At 35.3% G+C, this 22342-nt stretch overlaps 1 protein-coding gene across 1 annotated transcript in view; it reads right to left on the bottom strand.

Annotated features, from left to right (window-relative positions):
* The window catches only part of LOC147549753 (serine decarboxylase-like), a 52840-nt gene extending 31632 nt beyond the window's left edge, over positions 1-21208 (bottom strand). The window contains exon 1 of the mRNA XM_086666539.1: positions 21169-21208. The gene's annotated coding sequence lies outside the window, so the exon portion shown is untranslated. The remainder of the gene's footprint in view (positions 1-21168) is intronic.
* Between the last annotated feature and the right edge of the window lie 1134 nt (positions 21209-22342).

The following is a 22342-nucleotide window of genomic DNA, read 5'->3' as shown; positions in this document are numbered from 1 at the left end:
ATATACTAATCAATAAATGTTTTAACTTACTAGAAGTAGCAATAAAATCTAAACATAAATAAGAAAATAAATAACAAAGAAAAATTAAAAGAACAAGAAGATTACCTCTATATAATAATAAACCCTTGTAGAGAATGAAATAGAAATGTGAGATTGAAGTTTGAAGAGAAATTTAAAAAGAAAAGAAATTATGTATTTAATCTGATTTTTGTTATTCTTATAAGTGTCTTTTAAACTTCGTAATTAATTAAGTTTAGATGTTATGATTTGGTATTTAAACTTCCTATCAATTAGGTTTGTTTAACACGTTCTTTCAGTGCCCTTTTAAAAGACGTAGCTCACAAGGCTCAAACACTTAAGTTCCTTATTTAACTACTCTATCAACTCTACTGACAAAAAAAAATACTTGAGTAATTTGATCACAAAAAGAAAAATGTTCCCAAATCCATCCCTTTTTAGTTGTGCAATTATATAGTTTGTTTTAAAAATTGTCAATAAAAATCCTATGCACCACTTTTAAATTTTATTAAAAATGTAGAAAGTGAAGTGGGTAAATAAGTAATTAAATAGGAAGAGCTATGAGTATGACATCTAAGTGACTTTTGGTTATAAATGAAACAAAAATAGATAAACAAAGAGCCCAAAAGTACATATTTGGCGGTGCATATTTGGAGGTGGAAGCTGGTGGGTGGCTGTGGGTCCCACTTTTACATATGGAACTTGCCGCGTGTCTCTCAGGATATTAATCTGAACATCTTCAAGATTTTACATTTTATCAAATTGAGTCCACCCTTCACTAATAAACATGTTTACTTATAGAAAACGAACTTACCCAAAGGAAAACTAGTATTCCTTTCAACAAAAAAAAAAAGGAAAACTAGTATTCATTAAAGTTTTAAACTTATTTTTAGTTGGAAACAATGATAATTGAGATGACCCTTTTTTTTTCACAATTATGTTGTTTAAAAAAGACATTATGCAAACCTCATGATTAACGGGTGTATATAAATTTGGTAGCCAATACGTGGACAACTGTTTTTTTTATATGAACAACTAATTTCGGGTCCGGTGCGAGTCAATTATGCTTGACTTAGTTGACTTTAATCTAATAAGGGGACAACTCCATAAAGTCTTAAATACTAACAGTTACTAACTTGTGGACCATTAACAAAATAATAGTTCAAAATTGAAAACCTAAGTTGTCTTCTTCTTCATCATCTTCTTCTTCTCCCTTCTTCTTAGTCTTATTCTTATTCTTGTACTGCTACTAAAAGTAAACTATAGTTTCTACCACTTCCTTTTGTTTTTTATCAAGCCCTAGATGAACGAAGAAGATAAAACTCATCAATCTCCATTTCTCTTATTTTTGATGAAGATGAAGTATTAGAAGAAGACCAAACTTACTTAGGGTTTATGAGGAAAGAGGGAGGTGTTAAAATAATACATCTAATTCTAAGAGGACTTGAGTGAAAATAATAGAGAGTTGTCCCCTTAGAAACTGGTGTCCATATGAAAAAATTAATTATTTTGATTGTCCACATAAGATAGTTGTCCATATAAGAAAAACGATTGTCCACGTATTGGCCACCATAAATTTTTCGAAAAAAGAAATTATTTATATAAAGACAAAGAGACAATTACTTAAATACATTCTTATAGTTGGAACAGCTAAAGGGTCAACAGGTCAGGTTTTACTAAGATTCAATTTTTAGATGAACTATAAGCAAAACTTCTGTATGAAATATGTAAATACATGGTGTATAATGAGAGGACTTTCTACCGGTTAATCTTCTTCCATAGAGAATAAGATTTACAAGAAAGAACGTTCTAACTTAATTAACAATGATAAGAAGATGACTACTTTGTTCTTCTTATGTTGTGGTTTATAAAATGCAATATTTCTTAGAAGAGAAATTGACAAAAAAAACTTTTAGAATATATTGGTATTATATAAATGTTTGTAAGTGTTTGACTATAGCAAGCTCTACACAAATTTGAATAGAAGAGAATTCGTACCGATCTGAATGTGTCCAATATAAATGTTCATCTTCTTGAATAGAGAAAAGTCTGCACTCAATATTTGAATTGATATAATGTTTTAGAAAACATGTCAAATAAACTTTTAGAATATATTGGTATTATATAAATGTTTGTAAGTATTTGACTATAGCAAGCTCTACACAAATTTGAATAGAAGAGAATTTGTACCGATCTGAATGTGTCAAATATAAATGTTCATCTTCTTGAATAGAAAAAAAGTCTGCACTCAATATTTGAATTGATATAATGTGTCTAAAACATGTCAAATAAACTAACCATAATTCCATAAATGATATAACAAATGCTACTTGGCCCAACTACATAGGCGACATATCCAACAAATATTTTCATGTGTAGTTCTGCCCTAGTCGGGCTAGGATGGAGGCAAAGTAGCATGGGGGGCCAAGTATAAAATATCATACAACACGTGTCTCATTTTAGATCGTAGGAGTGGTACCGGAAATAGTATTGAATAACGGAGGAATCAAACGGCCATTATATCTCCCCAAAACCACTCATCTCTTTCTCAGTCTAAAAAGGAAGAGGGCGGTGCCGTCTTGTCGAGGGAAAACCACGTGACAAAGACAAAAATCCTAATGGACACTCTCACTTGTCTGAACTGGACTTCCTTATCATTTGGACAACTGTACGACTTTGATTTACCACACAAAACTGAATTATCCGGTCATTCAACGACAACTGTACTCCTCTCCACTCTCCCTCTCTCTCTCTTAAATCCCAATTATTCTCTCCAACCTCAAGTGGGCTTACCACTTACCCCTTCCCTCTTGGTTTTCCTTTGGTATTTGATCTTGTCGGTTTGGGATTATCTTACACTAATATATGTAAAGTGAGAGAATGTTTATTGATGTTTTGATTAAGGGAGATTCTTAATATTTTATATTATAAATCACTAAGGTATGGGAGGCCTTGTGCTCCATACTTATGACGCCTCAAGTCTTAGCAGTTATCGATATGATTTTCGTTTTTAGACACCTCATGTCTAAGTCCACAGGTACAGGGCATTGTACTTGTCAAAAGCTCCACGAAGCCACCCAAAAGACCTCGACTCTTACTAAATTTGAATGTTTCACCTATAACCCAGACTCGGACAATTTTGTTATAGCACGAGTTATAGGTGAATGCTTAAACTTAGTAAGTGTTGGAGCCTTTTTTGGTGGACTCATTGAACTTTCGCCAAGAACAAAACTATGTATCTGTGAGCTTAAACTTGAGGTGTCTAAAGCAATAATATTGATAACTGTTAAGGCTTGGGACATCACAAATGTTATCAGAGTCGAGTGCGTCTCTTTGCTGAAAGTGGTGGATTCTGATAATGTCACACCGCTCGTGAGAGTGTCTGGAGCATAGGCTACAAGTGAACCCTCAAGCTTAGTAAGTGGCGAGACCTTTTGGGCAGGCTCGTGGGACCTTTGCCAAGAACAAAATCAGGTACCAGTGGGTTTGGAACTGAGGTGTCTAAAGCGGGGACAAATCCAATACTACCAAGGCTTGGGACTTCACAGGTTATGACTGAGACAAAATTAATGCTCTATGTGTTGACTAGCACAACTGCATATTTCTACTAACTAGGACAGGTCATGAACATCCAAACTGCTTGGATTTACGACAAAAATATATTAGACGGTCGAAATATATTTTCTTTTAATCATATCCCTTGGATCAAAATTGCTAAATTCTCCGCCCGCCCCCTTCTCTTCCAACGACGCCCAAAACTGTCACTTCTCTCTATTTCTTTTCCCTCATTATCTTCATCTTCTGTTAGTCTCTCTTATCTTTTTCTAACAAAACCTAATCGATTTCCTCTTCTAGAGGTTCTCCAGTCAAAAGACCCTGCTTGCGTGATCCATGTCTCCCATGTAGACAAGATTGAAGCATGTCAAAAGATTACAGAATTTATCTTGTGAATTTTTTCGCTCTTGTTATTAATTAATTAGATTTTGGCTTGCTTAGATGGATATTTCAATTTCTCAATCGATTAGAATCAGAAGTTGTCATAGTGGGGTCTTGACTTGGGAAGAATCGGACGTTGTCATAGTGGGTTTTTTCTTGCACGAAACAATATTCACATCATCGTTATAAAACAAAAAAGATATATGACTAAGACAGAATTAATAGATTTACTTAATTGACTCACGAATTAAGTTGAGCTTATAGAGTATAATAAATAATATCAATGGAAGGGAAGTTGGAAAATACAAATCTACCCACGTGTTTTACCAAAAAAAAATTCTCCCGTGAGGTATTGGAAAATAGCATGAGGGGAAGAGCAGTACTAGAAGAAGAGCACTAGAAAATGCACTAGAAAGATGGACAACCATGATTAAAAGTTCTATTATCAACAATCCATGAACTAGAAAGAATCAGGAGAATATTACATGTTAACGGAATGGTCGCCCAAGGCTGGGAGGAATAAGTGAGAGGAAAAAATGCCTTTAATAGAGATCATAATCTTGTCATAGTCTTCCTTTGAAATAATTGAAGCAGTCTCGAGGCGTAAGCAAAATAAATCGTTAAAGTCCACTTGGTAGTTGGTACCATCTTCGTGAGGAGGATTAAGATGAAAAATAGCTCTGCGGGTGATGGCCAATCTTCTTACATTGGTAGCAGTTATTAAACCTTTAGTTGAATAACCATGCATCTAATTGCTAGAGTCACAAAACTTCGGTTTGGAAATTTCTAAGTGTGCAACTAGGAAGTTGCAAATTTAGCACCAAAGGCAAAATAGTCAAAGGAAGATCCAACTGAGATATATTTTTGTTCATCCTCTTGCTTGATATGGTTGTAATCGTACTCTTGTGGACTGCGGAGATATGTTGTTGTTGCTCATTGAAGAGAAACTCTATAATACGAACGATATTTTGATAATCAATAGTCGCCTTACAAATGCTACAAACACACGGATGGAAAGACATGATAAGATTAAGTTCATCCTGAGGGGTCTTCAACCGAGAGAAATAAGATGTAATCTATAAGTTACTTTGATCAAGCATCAAAGATTTATTTTCCAAGTTTAAAAGTTTAAGAACTATTAAATTGAGCATAATGACCCTTCAAAAAAATCCACGTCATAAATGTAGAAGGACAGTGTTTGCAACTTGTCTTAATTTCTAAGCAAATAGAGTTGAGAAACCAATTATACACCATAACCTCACAACAAGCCCATAAGAGGCAGCCAGCCGTTTAGGAACAATAAAACCTTTTTTATTTTGGCAACAAGGGTCGTGGTCATTTCATGACCTTCAATCAGCATAATAGTAAGCATCAGACGGAGTAGGAGATGCAACATTTTTCTCCATGAGAATGAGTCTCCGAGGGGTTTCATGATTCGGTAGACATCAACAAAAAAACACGGGTAAAACCAAAAATATATAGTGGAGACAGATTTTTTTTTGAAAAAGAACAAAATTAGGAAAAAAGACAAAGGTGATTGCAAAACAGTCGTTATTCCAATAAGAACGGTGACGACCGAAAGGAATTGTCACTGTTTCAGGACGGAAACAAAGACGTTTTTGGATGACTGACACTATTTTCTGGCAAAAACTGTGACGGTCATGAGGGCGTCAAGAACAATTGAATAACTGCGCAGAGTCGTCACAAATGATGGTCATAAATGCGACAATAAGACACATCACAAACAATGTTAAGCATCCGTTTGTCGTAAACTGAAACTGGTAATTTCTATGAAACAAAATCCGTCTTTGAAAATACCTATAATCTGCTAACTAAGATGACAATAGATTATTAACTACAACCAAGAGCTATAAAATAGAAGCAACCTTGTGTCATGAACAAAACAAACGACGTCTTTCTTCCTATATCACAAATAATCTAGAGAATATATATATATATATATATATATATATCTGTTAACTCGAGAAGCATTGGTGTGAGCAAAACTAGTGGCTAACGTAGTGATATTTAACACGAAATTAGGTCAGAAGACTCAATTTTCAACTTTTTTTAGTTAGAAAGACAAGTTATACTTTTTTGGGTTAACAATCCAAAATTTTATATATTTTTTAATTTCAAAAATTTGTATTTTGTTTGGTAAAAATCATATATTTTTTGCAAAGTTGTTGCAAAATAATGCAAAACTGTCGCGAGATGTTGCAAAGTATTGCAAAACTGTTGCAAATTAAAAAAATAATTTTTTGCAAAGTTGTTGCAAAAAAATACAAAACTGTCGCACGGTGTTGCAAAACTGTTGCGAAATAATGCAAAACTGTCGCGAGGTGTTGCAAAGTATTGCAAAACTGTTGCAAATTAAGAAAGTGACTAGGGAGTTGAAGACTAAAAAAAATCGACTGATAATTTTTTAACCAAAACAAAAATTTACATAGAATTTTGACCAAATTTCCCAATATTTAAAGAATGAATAAAGTTATGTTAGCGAGAAGTGTTGTCAAAGCCTCTTTTGATGGTTACTTGGAAGTGAAAGATAAGAGATGTGTTAGATGGATGTCTCTAACTTAACTCTTGTTAGAGATAGGATTTTACGTATCTTGTACAGTCGTTTGTTTTTACACAATTATCGGTTGAGGCAATATCCTAGTCCAAACACGATATCACACGGTAAGGGCATATTGACATCTGAAATACAAAATGATACCCAAGAATTCAATTAAATTAGGTAATTAGATAAATATTCAAATCCAATTTGGATTTTTGAACATTCAACACCCTTAGCCAAAGGAGATATGACAAAAGATTGTAGTGCCGTTGATGGTGGATGGCAAAGGAGGTATTCCATCACTGTCATTTTCAAACCATTGGGTTTTTCATACTAGTCGGTTGTAATTATATGAGGGGTTTGATTGATCATTAGAAATGACGGATCCAAAAGTAAGAAGAAACTGTATCTTTCCCAACAAAGAGTAATTAATGATGAAAAGCAAAACCCTAGAAGCATTTGTAACGACAAGTCTTAGATTGGCATCATCTTGGAATTTGAAGACAAAATTGATGAGTCACTATTATAAGTTTGTGGTCATTTAACTCAAACTTGCCATGAGTGAAGAGGATTCTGACATTATATTATTGGTTATACTAGATAACCCTTCCTTCGTGGAGGACTATTCTCACACGCCCTTTAATTCACGTGTGTCGTGGTTAGCCTAATATGTACTTTTTTTCGGGTGACGTGGAGACGGGCTTTTAAGTCTATCACGTGTGACCCTAACTCTGATATCATGTTAAGTGCGTGATCATCCAATTCAAAATTAATTAACAATGAGTGGAGAAGACCCAAACATTATATTTTTGATTGCTAGATAGCCTTTTTCCCATGTGGAACTATTCTCACACACTCTACTCAATTAGTATTTATATTTGAACCTAAATTGGAAAGGGTTATCTCGCAATTAGCCCCCAATTTTATGACCAACTTCCTGCCTAGCCCCATACTTTATCTAAAATACCCAGATGTCTATTTTTTTCAGTTACAGTTATAAATTCGTTAACTAGTCATCACTATCTCTCCTCCATCTCATCACCTCTCTCTGCCACCTCATCTTCTCGCCACCTCATCGTCTTCACCGACGAAGGTCGTCCGACCAATTTTCCAGCCGGCGACCTTCAAACATACAATTTTTTTCTCTTTCTCATTTTCACTCCACCACGACACATAGTAAATCAGCACCTTTGTCTTACTGTAAAGATGGGTATCTCTATCTTGCTCATGTCACCATGGGTCATACACACGGTAAATAAACTAATTGTGGTGCTTCCTTTTACAATAAACAGATGCAGCTTCCTATTATAGACTGGTCAATCACCAGGATGAGAGAGAAAAACTATGACAGTAGATTTCTAGAGAGAGAAAGAAAAAGAGACAAGATTTCAAGAGAGAGATAGAGGTTATGTTATGTCTCACTCTCATTGAAGAAGAAGAAGGTGAATTTGTTGATGAAATTGGGAGGAGTGGAGGAAAGGGTTGATGTTGATTATGGTGCTGGTGGAGGGAAGTGATGTAGAACGCAGCGGAATTGAGAGAAGATGATAATAATAAACAAAGAACGATAAAATAATAATCAAATAACTATAAATACTCAAAACTTTATTAAACTTCAATAGGTTTTCTCTTCAACTTGTGAATAAAAGACAGACTGGACCTCCTTTTATAGGATATCATACTTTCCTAGTTAGACTCAAACTTGACTTTCCTAAATAATGGAAAGACTGAAATACTGCAACTTCCTAAATAGCTAGACTCAAACTAGACTTTCCAAATTAATGGAAATACTGAAATAATGTAACTTCCTAAACTTGGATTTAATACGAATCATACTAAAAATGGGACTTTCCTAAATCTAATCATTATGGCTGATCGGCTTACGTGGCCGTTAGGTCCACGGTAAAAGTGTCCACGTCGGGTGCCCCTGCATCAGCTTCCCTTTCTCACACGAGGTTCGTCCCGAACCGTTTCTGAAGTGTATTCAATTCTTCCGATCCTTCGTCGATGGGTAATAACGTGATAATTTTCTTGTTCCATGAGAACTCATAGACGTTCAAACGTCCACGGTAAGTAGCATCCACGTCCGATTGCCAAGGGCGGCCCAAGATGATGTGGCATAAATCCATATTTATAACATCACAAGTAACTTCAGACAAGTAAGAGGAACCAATAGAAAGAGTAACGGTACACATACGATCGACCCGTGTGGTAGAACCGGATTTTATCCACGCCGTTCGATAGGGATTAGGTTTAGGTAACGTTATAATTCCCAAAAAAACAATAAGTTTAGAAGAAGTTAGATTCTCGACACACCCGTTGTCAATAACAATGGTGCATACCTTATCCTTGACGGTTCCTCGTGTAACGAACAAGTTCTTGCGTTGTGATTTGTCCTTCTCAAAAGGTGTAAAAAGAACTTTCCTAGTAAGTAACATAACTCTATCACCGCTGTCAGGATTAAGGCTTACATGTTCCATTTGATCTTCGTCGGAGTCGGAATCCGATTTCTTTTCCACAATATTTGCTTTACCACGAGAAGGGCAAGCATTAGAATAGTGCCCCGTTTCAAAACAATGATAACACTTTATCGGTGGTGGTTTCTTATACGAGTTGTCGGAAACGGTTTTGGTGCCATCCTTTGTCGGTTTTGTCTGATCTGTGTGATCTTGTATTGTTCGAATAGCTTGATTTCGAGTGTTGTGTCCTCGAAAAATAGAACGGGAATCGGATTCGAACGATCGAGCTACACTGATACATTCAGAGACCGATGAAACAGACCTTAAATTAACTAAGTCTTTAATGTTATTCCGAAGGCCGTCTTTAAACTTTTCCAATTTCATTGATTCCGAATCTGGGAGGTTAAGCCGCGTACTTAGACGGTGAAATTCCGAAGCATATTCCTCGACTGATCTTCTTCCTTGTCCGCAACGAAGATATTCAGCAAATAGTTGATTCTCATAATCTGGAGGAAGGAATCTTGCTAACATTAATGGTTTAAGTTCTAACCAAGAAGAAATAGGAGGTAGTTGTAGTAAACGCCGACGTTCAGATTCCTGCTTCCACCAAGTAAGAGTTGTTTTAGATAAATAACCTGTTACACAACGAACTTGTTCAGGACCTTCAACTTGCATAACGTCGAAAAATATCTCTAGACGGAAGACGTAATCCAAGAAATCTTCAATATTGATTGATCCATCATAGGAAGGGACGTCCATTCGAATACGATACGAAGAATTAGCTTGTGTAAACTCGTTATCAGCGGGGAAAGGATGGTTGTTGGTTTCAGTCCTTTGGTTGTTGGGGACGGTGGTTGCCCGGTTGTCTGGTTGTTGAGGAGTCGTTCTGGTAAAGGGTTGGGTGGTTTCACAGGTGGAGGTACGAATAAAGTGTTGATCGTGTTCATTGAGATTGTTTCGGTTAAGGGGAAGACCGATTTCACGGTTTCGTGGGACGTTGTTGTTTACGGGTTGTTGGTTATAGCTAGTACCAATGAAGTCGATCTCTTGGTTACGAAGGATGTTAGGTTATCTGGTTGGCCTGTGTTGGAGGTAACCAATGGTGATGTTCGTGAAAAAGGGTGGTTGTTGGCTTGATACGTGGAATATGGTTGGTAAGTAAGGTTCGGTTCCTGTCGGTACGGGTATTGGGTTGTCGTTGTGGTGTAGTGATGACGAGGTTCAAGGTAGGTGGGTGTTGTGAACGGCTGGTTTTGGTGTGGGTTTTCAATTGGTTGGTGAAAGATAATGGTATGGTTACTGTTAGATGTATTTAGTTCGGGGTCGGTTTGTTGGTGGTGACTGCCGAGGGTTGGAAACACTGATTCGGTGAAGGAGAAAGAAGGTGATGCTGAGTGGGTTGTGGAAGTGATGTTGTATGGGGGTAAACAATTGGTTGTAATGGTGTGGTGTATGGTGATGTAGGAAAGTTGGAAGCGATGTGGGTTGGTGGTGTTATCGGACAAGGGTGAGTTAGGGTGTGACCGAATAGAGGGTTTGCATGGGGTGTATGTGTTTCGGTATGAAAACCGAGAGAGGAGACTCTTGAAGGGTTTGTGTTGTTGGTGATCCGTGGTGGTGTAGATTGATGTGACGATGGATGAATGGTTACGGTGGTCGATGGGGTTGAGGTTGTAGAGGGAGGTGGTTTCTGACACATACCTTCGAGTTGGCGTGATAAGTTCTTGATTGAATCTTTGACTTGATCAAACCTATGGTTGATACGGTCGAATTTTTCGATATTTTCCTTTTTGTAATTTTCGAAAACTTCTTCCAACTTGGTAACCGAGGTCAATCTTTTGTTGATGTTGTCCCATTCGGAAGCGAAGGTTGGTGTTTTATTCTAGGTAGGTGTGGCGGGAACAGTAGTGTTAACCATTGTAACGGATTGAAAAAAAATTATGGCTCTGAATACCACTTGATGTAGAACGCAGCGGAATTGAAAGAAGATGATAATAATAAACAAAGAACGATAAAGTAATAATCAGATAACTATAAATACTCAAAACTTTATTAAACTTCAATGGGTTTTCTCTTCAACTTGTGAATAAAAGACAGATTGGACCTCCTTTTATAGGATATCATACTTTCCTAGTTAGACTCAAACTTGACTTTCCTAAATAATGGAAAGACTGAAATACTGCAACTTCCTAAATAGCTAGACTCAAACTAGACTTTCCAAATTAATGGAAATACTAAAATAATGTAACTTCCTAAACCTAGATTCAATACGAACCATACTAAAACTGGGACTTTCCTAAATCTAATCATTACGATCGATTGGATTACGTGGTCGTTAGGTCCACGATAAAAGTGTCCATGACGGGTGCCCCTGCATCAGGAAGATAAAGTAGGTGAGTGAGAAAGAGTTACAGAACAGTGGTGATTCATTATGGGTCGTTTGTGAGGGGTAGAGAAAAGAAGTGTATTAGTGGTGGAATTTTCATTCTGAGGATTTGTTGTCGTTGTCGTTACTCATCGGAAACCAAATTTCCTGCTCAATATGAAGACGGGTTTGACACTCTAAAATTCTCAGACGAGAAAAAATTTCAAGACTTTCCGGCGAATGCAGGTCTATCAAAATGCTTTCTCGTCGGTGATAGTGTCGGTGGAAATATAGCTCATCATGTGGCAATTCGAGCATCAAAATCCATTTTCAAGAACGGAAAGTTATCGGATTGATTGAAGTCCAACTATTTTTCGGTGGAGAAGAAAGAACCAATTTAGAGATCCGATTAAAAAACGCTCCATTAGTATCAGTTGATCGAACAAATTGGCTTTGAAAAGCGTTTTTACCAGACGAATTTGATCGAGATCATGAAGTAGTTAACGTTTTTGGTCCAAAATCGGCTGATATATTGGGATTAATGTTGAGGGATTTGAATCAGAGTTATTCCAAAATCAGTCCAAGATAGGGTAGTTATTTTATTTTTTCTGAAGTTATTGGATTGAGTTTCTAATTGAAGTTGAGGGATTTGAATCAGACTTATTCTTTTTGTGTTCTTTATTATGAAAGAATTGTTGTTTGTTTTTAGGATTTGAATCCAGGTAATTGAATTTAAATCTTGTTTCAGGCAATGAGGATTTAGAGAGAGAGAGAGAAAAAAACATGAGAGAGAAGAGAGAGATGAAGAAGAAGAAGAAGAATAGGAGAGAGGAAAAAAATGTTTTTTTGTTATGTTATTCGAAGGTCGCTGGCCGAAAAATTGGCCGACCGACGTCTTCCGCCGGTGAAGACGATGAGGTGGCGAGAGGATGAGGTGCGAGAGAGAGGTGATGAGATGGAGGAGAAAAAGGTGATGACTAGTTAACGGACATATAACGATAACTGAAAAAGAAGGCCATCTGGGTATTTTTGATAAAGTATGGGGTTAGACGGGAAGTTGGTCATAAAATTGGGGGTTATTTGGGAAACAACCCAATTAGAGATTAAATACATTATTTCCAGAAATATTGAAATCAATTTATAAGTTTTGGGTTCCTAGTAAAAAAATCTACACCTAAACACACATTTAGTCCACCCTAATATATATAGGATTTTAAGCCAAAATAATAATTATAATGGATATTTAGTCTAAATTAATCTTATCTTTATAGAAAAAACAGATATCTATCATTTCTATTTAATCATAATACCCATTATAACCTTTTATATAAGAAAAAAATCACTTTTAAAAACCAATCCCCAAAAGTCTCTTTTTTTTTTCTCAGATCTTTTCGATTGATTCCAAACTTACTATCTGTTTCACAATAGACACGTTATTTAGTATCCATTATGTATATTTCTACAACAAACACATTTAGTATAGTTAAAGTATGTCTAGATGTCAAAGTTACAGTGTTTTTCTGTTTATTGATTCTTGTTTTGTTCCATACATAACGTGTTATTTATTGTTAAAGTTTTATACTTTATTTCATTTTTTTTATGTGTCATACATAACACATTATGTATCAACAATGTTTCTTCCGAAAGGGAAAAATACTAAAATCCTATTTTCTTGGAAGGTTGAACCTTAATCCCTTTTTGAATTTTATTTTGGGCCAAAAACCCGTGGACCCATATATTTATTCAAAATTAAAGAGTCACTCTAGTCAATTACTATTAATATTTATGACTTTGTCAAATATTGAAATAAATGTATTTTCCAAATGGCCCTCTAGTTTATGACCAGCTTCCTGCGTAGCCCATTAATTTATCGAAAATATCCAGATGACTCCTTTTTTGCCGTTACAGAGTTAAAGTCAAATTTCTTCCTAAGTTACCCTTCTTTTAATTATTTTCTCTCTTTAAAAATTCTTCGTGAGTCATTTTTCGAAATTGTTACTCTCTCTAAAGAGTTATGCTCTCTCTCTCATCAATCTAAATGTTCATCATCAAAACACTTGCTCTCTCTCATCAAAACACCTCAATAGCTTTTTTGTTGATAAAATCTTTAGGCCTAAGAATTTGGAGATTGAAAAAATAAAGTGTAGAGAGAGAAAGAGATAAAACCAACCCACTATTTATTTATCTCTCTCTCTAAAGTATTCCATGTTCTTTCTCTCTCTCTCTCTAAAATCACTAACTTAGGATATTGAGATATACCTTAAGTGATAGTTTTTTCTTCAAATCTAACGGCTAGTACTAGTGTACTAATGAAATCCCTAACTTTTGTTTGTTAATGATGACGAATGATGATGTTGGGATTCAATCCCTAAATTTTGTTTGTTATTGATGATGAAGGTTAATGATGAATATTTTATGATGATGATGAATGTTGATGATGAATTTTTGATGATGAATGTTGATGATGAATTTCCGATGATGATGAATTTATAGGATTCAATCCCTAATGTTGATGATGAACATCTGTTATATTGACAGATCTACACCAAAATAGAATTTATTTTATCAAAACCTGACTTAAATTAAGGTTGTGGGCGGAATCGAATTAGGGTCCATTCTAATGTGTTTTCTGATTCCGTTTTCGATCATCAAATGACATTGATCTCAGAATTGAGACGCCATTGCTGAAAATTTTTAGAGAGAGAAAGTGGTCTTTCTCGAGTTACTGTTGAATTGTTAGATGATGTTGACGTTTTTGATGGTTGAAGTGTTAGTATAATGATGATGATGATTATTTGATGGTTGAAGTGTTAGATGATGATAATGGTGATGATGTTTTTAGAGAAAAGTGTTAGATGATGATGATAATGATGATGTTTTTTATGGTTGAAGTGTTAGATGATGTCATGATGATGATGATTTTTTATGGTTGAAGTGTTAGATGATGATGATGTTTTTAGAGAGAGTTTTTATAGAGAGGGATTTACTTGATTGTCTTCTCTTCTTCCGCTTCATCATCGTCGTTCAGATCGAGATTTTTGACTTCATTTTGAGCCCCAATAAGACCGTTAATTTGAAAATTAGGGGGATTTACTTGATTGTCTTTATCGAGATCGTCACAAATTCAATTTTTCTCGTTCTATCTCAGAATATCCATTCACTCGAAACTGATCGGCTTCCATTTCCACTTTCCGTAAGCGGGCCCTGGCGGGAGAGACATGGTGATGGGTCATGAAAATGTCCCATCTAAGTCGTTTAATTTAGTCGAGTTAGTTCGTTTCGAGTCTTTATTATAATAAAATGATTGGTTTTCTTGATTAGGTGTCTTTTGCGGAGTTAGATGTGAAAAACGGTTAAAAACGAGGAAAATGTGCATGAAGGATATTTTGGTCATTTTGAGTGAAGGAAATTCTGGTAATTTGGCCAAGGTCAGTGCGTGGTTGAAAAGTAGAGGTCGAGACGAGTCCGTAGGAGAAAACGGAAGTCAAATCGGAGTTCGGATGAGTGAAATATGCAAAGTCAAAGTCAGTCAACATTTGGTGCACATTTGGTCAACACTCGGGACAGTGTCGGGAAGGAATCTGGCACGCGGTACACTGAGGAACACGTGGCGCATTTTGGAGGCTAGTATATCCTATTCCCGTATTCCCGCTGAGTAACAAAATGAGACCTAGAGCATGATTCCGTGTTTCAGGAGCAACTTAGTTCCGTACTCCCAGATCTAACGTTTTAATCTCAGCCGGTGGTTCCCGCGTTTTCACGATCGTGTGGCTGCTGTGTGTCCCGTCCTTCATTGCTAATCCCGTGCACCCGAAGCTGCTTAGCTTCTGTGCTCCCAACCACGTGGCTTTGTGTCGTCCATCCAGATCCGTGCATTGATAATCCGACGGCTGCTGCTCCTAGCACAAGATAACATGGTGAATTCGGCTACACTGTAGCTTCCGAATTAAAGCACAAACGGACAGGCGACGCGTGGCTCTGTCTTTTCTACTTTAACCCCCCGAAATTACCTAATAGCCACCTGGTTTTGTCCTTTTAACCCATTAAATTCCAAAAGTAACCCTTCCTTTTAATTCTTTTTACCATTTAACCCAACCAAAACCCTAACCCATCTATAAATAGCACCTTTCTCCTCCATTAAAACCTAGACTTGCAAACCCTCTCAAATGGCTTCCTTATCTAATTTCTAAGCCCACTTCTCTTTCTATCTTCTAACCCTAATCCCCCATTCTTTTCTTCTACTTTCTCTACCACCTTCATCTATTCTCTACATTTTCTTTCTACTTCTAACCTTCTAATTTCTCCATACTCCTTCTTCTCTCATACCTCTTCTTACCTATTTCTTTCTTCAACCTAATCCATTTTTCCCATTCTTTTTCTATCTTCTCTACTAATACTACTACTTTCTTCTCTACCACTATTCTTTCTACCATTAATAGTCATCTCCTTCTTCCTTCCATATTCTTCTATCATCTTTACCCTCTTCATCTCTTCTTTCCAACTTCTTTCTAGATCTAATTTCTTCCTTCTCTTTCTTTTTCTTATTTGGGTGGCAATAAAATAGCTATTACTTGGATTTCTTGGAGTACAATTCTTGAACACAAATGGAGCAAATCTTGGATAAAATGGAGATACATGGGAATATGGAGTTGGAACATTCTTGGTGATTTCTTTCCATTAATTTCTTAGTATTTTCATTTATTTTACAATGTCAATGAATGTTACTCTAGATTCCATGTATAGTTAATTTAGCAATCTAAGGTTGTGAATGAAACCCATTTTGGATCTTTATAATACTTGTTCTTGATTAATTAAATCCTTTGATGTGCTTTAATGTCTATTAATTGTTTATCTATATGGATTGGATTCTCTTTCTATTACTCATGCCTCATAATTAGATATTTCATACTTTCGTTAAGTTGTTAGATGGAGTATGCTTTTTAGATGATGGATAATAGTTAAGCGATCCGAACCATCTATAAGGAAGACAATTAGAATTAGTAATTATAAATCGTTTTATCTAGAATATCATCCGGAATCCAAATAGTTCATTATATTGAATCCCGAGTAAATACAAAAGAAATTTAAGTAATTAAGTGCTTGTCTTATAAAGTGAAATTGTGTGGTGGATTTTATAACCTTAGATATCCTCTTACCTCTCACTTAGATAGTTTAGATAGTTTTATTTGTTTTCTTACTTCTTCCAAATCAATCATAAAATTTATGAGTGGTGTGTGTGTGTGTGTGTGTTAGTCTAAGTTAGCTATTGACATTTTGATTATTGGGTTAAACCCGCATTCAATATCTGAAGTTACCTACCTATCTCTTGGGACGATACTCGATCTTATTATAAATACTATAACTTGACCCCGTATACTTGCGGGAATAGACCTATTTTTAGGCCTATCACATGGGGACGTAAAAAAGGAGATCTTATCAACTTGTTCCGACTTAGGATAATAAGTTCATGAGCTCAGATTGGCTCTGGTTCGTTTAGAAAATGTGGTTCGAGGCCGGGGGGAATTGGCTGATAGTAATCTGGTTCATGTCCATCCTCTGAAATACTTTCTAGATCGCTATCATCCATTATCTGCAATACAAACTCCTACCAAATTAGAGAGATACAAAATAAACGATAATAGTAAAAGCATTTGATATTCAAATTGAATCTTGAGTTGAATGTGTATTGGTGGAGTTCGTTTGCATAGCTCGACACTAAAGGCTCCTTCGACTTCTATCTTTTAACCAAAAAAAGAATCTGAATATTGCAAGTGGGGTGAGGACGGACTTTTAAATTGAGATTTTATTTCTTGAAAAATGGAAAGTAATGATTGACAGGTTATATAACAACCTCGAAAATGAGGAATAGTAATAGCATCAGTCACCTTTACACACAAGGGCATTTTTGGAAGAGAAATTTTGTCCTAGCAAAATCCGACGGATCTACAAAAAAAAGTGAGTCAGTTTTAAACTTAAGAAAAAACAAGGAGTCAAAAAAGAAACTGATCACAAAGTAAGAAGTCGAAAAAGAACTAACTCAACTAAATATCCTGGTAGGCATAAAAATATCTACAAAACATTGGTCTATAAATTTCCACCAACATCACTGTCTACTAATCTACTACTAAGATGCACTGAAAATTAGACTCATAATGAGGTTAGAAAGTGCAATATAGTTTTTTTATTACAAATAATGTCTCAAATTGATGTATAGTGATGAAGAATATCAATCAAATCAAAGAAAGGTGTCAAACAACCTTGGCCGTCCACAAAAGTTGTTTCTATTCGTATGGTCTTCATAATTTTCCCTATAAATAGTTAAAACAGTTGACTTTATAATTGGATATATAAACCATATTTTGCATGCATATACAAGAGGAAGAGATACATCATGGATTGAACATGTATCTATTCGATTATTAACCATGAGTCCATGACAGTAGTAGACCTTACGAGAGAATCAATTAGTATGGGGAGGGGACCGAAAAAAAAGTACCCGAGTGATCTTTTCCTTCAGCCAGTGTTTAGGACCATTCACAACTGGTGAAAATGATAGGAAGCGCTTTCTTGACTTTCAGAAGAAGACTTTCAACCCATCTCTTTTTACATGATTGTGTAATAAGAACTTGTGTCTTGTACATATATCTCAAGACTTTCTACCCTAAAAATGAGGTCACATCTCAAATGGAGATTGCTATCTCCAGAGGGCATGTTTTTTCTTCAAATGTTATAACAACTATTTTTCCATCATGCTGGGACATTAAAATATTTCTTCACTTGTAGTACAAATTACGATCTTGGAATCCAAAATATTTTGTTCTACATATTTGGGATAGCATGAAATGATTATATCCATAGAAATGACGAATATAGTCATATAGTGCTTGTATAATTGAAACATGATAAATATTTTTTTAGAAAGTTAGCCGAAGGAAAAAAAATACAAAAACAACTTGTCAGAGTAACACCACATGTAACATGCCAAAGAGAAACTTAATTACCTTTTACAGCCCCACAGTACATGGTTGTTTTAGTCAAAATACTATATAGTAAACAAAAAAATGCCGCGGCTTTGGGAAATAAAGAAAATTCTCCATGGCGTACAGACTTAGTCAATTAGAATTGACTGGGAGAGCATATTTTTTTCTTGGTCCAAAAATTTACATGATTGTTATTAGCTTCCTAATCTTCATTTTTCATTATCCCTCCTTTCTTCCTCTCTTTCCCACTATCTATTAAACTTTCACAAACTCTCTCTCTAACAAACTCTTGTCTCTCAGACTCTCACAAACTCTCTCTCTCTCTCTTTCTCTCTAACAAACTCTCTCTCCCCTCTCTCTCTCTGTCATTCTTTCGTTCCCCTCTCTCTTCGTCGTTCTCTCCCCCCCCCCCCCCCCCCCCCACCCCCTTTCTCTCTATCTCTCTGTCCCTAATCTAGGGTTTCTAAATTCTCTATCTCCCTGATGTAGGGTTTTTAAAGAAACAAGTTTCCATAACTTGGGGTTTCTTATGTTTGTTGTGCTTGTTCTTCATTCCTGCCCATTGAAGGTAAAAGTTGATAATTGTGGAGTGAGATTTAGGCAACAAAAAGAAAAATTTTGTGATGTTTGTTCCATAGAAGAAAACATGAAGGTGGTTACTAACTCTCAATGACTCGGTAGAGGGTCAACAATTCAAAACCCTAGAATTTTTTGGATGGAGGAAGTAAATATGGTGATGGTCATATGGAAGTTTGGAGGAATTTTAGATTTTAGATTTTAGGTGGATTGGACGAAGCTTGTTGGGGGGAGAAGGATTGTGAAACTGTAACTGAAAGGGTTTCAAAGCTTTTAAAAGAGATTTGTGAAAAGTATTTCTTTCTTCAATGGTGTCAATATATTATTTATCTTTTGTTGGTCAAAATCTGAGCATTTGGTGGGTTGATTTACTTTGTTGTTCTTGGGACTTGATATGAAGATGTGAGGAGATGAATATTAGGGGGTTAATAACAATCATGTCAATTTTTGGTCTAAAAAGAAAATATGTCTCCTAAGTCAATCTCGATTAACTAAGTCTGTATTCCCCAAAAATTTTTCTTTATTCCCCAAAACCGCGGCAAAAAAAAATAGGGATTTTTTCAATTGACAAAAACTCTTCAAAATTACCTCCATGATGTACAAGCTCTTCTTCTTTTTCAATTGTACTCTCTTTCTGTCTCTAAACTTTGTCGAAGAGTCTCTCTTCTCTCTCTAAATTCAGTCTAAAATTTTCTTCTTCACTGATTCATCATCTTCCACCCATCTTCTTCATAACTGACTCATCATCTTTCTCTCAACTTCTTCATCATTGACTCATCTATATTCATCACTGAACCTTTTGACCGATTGTAACCTCGAAATACGCTTGATTGAGTTGAGATTCGATTTTTTGTTGGAATTTTGGATGTAGGATCGTTGAAACCCTCATTCTAGAGATAAATTCGGGATTTAAACTTACTTTCTTTCGCACCTGAAAGAAGGGAGATTCTATAGGCAATTCCCGGAATTGATATAGGCAATCTCACTAAAGGCAACTCCTAGTTTGGCTAAAGACAATGTGTGTTTAAGAGGCAATGCCTCAACTAATGTTTGACCTAACATAACCAACCGCCGGCTTCTCTTCTTCATCTTTTCCTTCCTTCTTCTTCTCTCTCATCTCCCTCCCTCTCTATTGCCGGCGAAGGGGGTCCCCTTCGCGGACAGTGTGGTAAACACAAAACACCTTGTTAGGAGTGAAGAGCTCATTTCATGAAAACCCTATTTATCCAGAAACCTAGGAAGATAAACTCATCAATAAAACAAAAGAAGAGTACACCCCTAAATCCATTTCAAACAATTAATAATCTCAACTTTCCTCTCTTCAAAGTGAAATATGGAGAAGAAAGTGTAAGTTTTAATTAAATGATTGACTACTTATGCTAATACAACATCATTACGACATTACCCCCGTTCACACAACCATTAAAATAGTCTCAAGTTGGGAAACAATTAAATTTGTTTGATAAAAGAAGAGGAAAACGGAGCCCACCCATTACAAACAAATGTTCTCTTCGTCTCAAAATAAAAGTCTATTATTTCTTTTTGAGTTGTCTAGAAAAGAAAGTCCCATACCATACAAAGCCTATAGTATCCAATATTTTGGTAAATATACCCCTCCTTAATTCTATCAATATCAGGTGCATTTATCAGGAAAGATTATGCATGTACTAATTTTGTCCAATAAAATTAACTAGATTTTTTTTTGATTGAATGACAATAAATGTTAGCGTTCTTATTTAATAGGAAAGATATCAAGTGCATTTATTAGGAAAGATTATGCATGTACTAATTTTGTCCAATAAAATTCACTAGATTTTTTTTTGATTGAGTGACAATAAATGCTAGCGTTCTTATTTAATAAGGGCAATATGAGAACACACAAAACGAAAATAAATCGGGTGATTTTCGATAATCAACTATGAATATGAAACGGTCCTCAACAAAAAAAAAAAAAAAAAAAAAAAAAAAACTATGAATATGAAACGGAGGGAGTAAAAAAATGAAAATGACTGTACATTAAAGTAGAAAACTTTGGTGATGAAGATGACATTTACTTACTTTTGTTCAAAGGGGTTCGTTCGATGTAAGAAGGGTTTTAGGGTACGTTGTATAAAATTGAAGGTATTTAGCTATTTTGATCTCGTTAGTTACCTTGTCATCTTTCCAAACTACAGGTATTCTCCTTGGGCGACAATAGAGAAGAAAGAGATGAAAGGGAAGAAGAAGAAAGGAAGCAGACAAAAGAAGGATTTTTTTAATTAAGACCCTTCAGGCATCTCCAATGCAAAACTCAATCTTAGAAATTCGGAGTGCCACATAAGATTTTTTGAGTTTTTCTTAAAAAATCATCTCCAATGCAAAACTCAACTAAGATCTCAAAGATGATGTGTCGAGAGTGGAATAGAGATATCTCAAGAGGACACTCTATTTTCAGAGTGTCCTCTTGAGATATCTCTAATTGTCCAACTCATCAATATTTAAATTTCAACCAATAGAAATAAAGTCTTCGTATATTTCCAAAATAACTAATTATTTTTTTACAAAAATAACCATGACACGTAAGTAAAATAAAAGAGTTTAGAGTGTTGCATTGGAGACATACAAGAATTGAGGATCTCTATATTCGACACTTAGGAGTGCGAATTTCAATTGGAACTTGACAAATAGGACGAATAGAGATTTTTTTGAGTTTTGCATTGGAGATGCTCTTAGCTGCCTATATTACATCTGAAAGAAATATGATAGGTAGTTGTGAAAGATTGAAACCCTAATTCGATAGATAAATTGAGAATATAAACTTACTTTCTTTCGCACCTGAAAGAAATATGATATGTAGCTACGAAAGATCCACGATAATAGAGGTCCGAAAAAAAAATCTGATGGCTAAAATGGTTTCATTGTTTTAATAATGGATGAAAAGATATTAGGATTTTTGAGATTTTTACCTCAGACTTCTTCCCATTTCTTTCTATTCAATTATGAATGAAGACTTGATCAGTTAGATTATGGATGAAGACTTCAAATTGTCTTCATGGTACGTAAACATCATGTCAAGAAAGGAAATAAACTAGGTCAGATTTGAAGGAGAAACATTATTTCTTTTTTCAAAATTTGGAAACCGAATTTACATTTGCAACCCGAGTTTCTACTATTGGCAGACCAATTTGCATTTGCAAGATTTTCAAACCCCATTCGTACTTGAAAATGAGATTTTCAAACTAAATCTACCTGCCATCTGCAAACTGAATTTTTAAGATTTGCGGACTTAATATAAATAAAAGTATCTTTTTCTATGTTAATTTTTCGAGAAATATATATGTGAAATTTTTTAAAGTATATCTTGTTAGACAATAATGAAAAATTCTTAGGGTGTAAATAATGTAGTTGGGCTTTAAACTCCAAGGTGGAATCCCTGGAGGTGTTGACATAAACTCCAGAAATCCCTAGA

This window comes from Eschscholzia californica, unplaced genomic scaffold (genome assembly GCF_041429995.1).
Source record: "Eschscholzia californica isolate CP2 unplaced genomic scaffold, dmEscCali1.0.p SCAF_3, whole genome shotgun sequence".
Lineage (NCBI taxonomy): Eukaryota > Viridiplantae > Streptophyta > Magnoliopsida > Ranunculales > Papaveraceae > Eschscholzia > Eschscholzia californica.
Note: the sequence above shows the minus strand (reverse complement) of the source record. Positions and strands in the feature narration are given on the sequence as shown.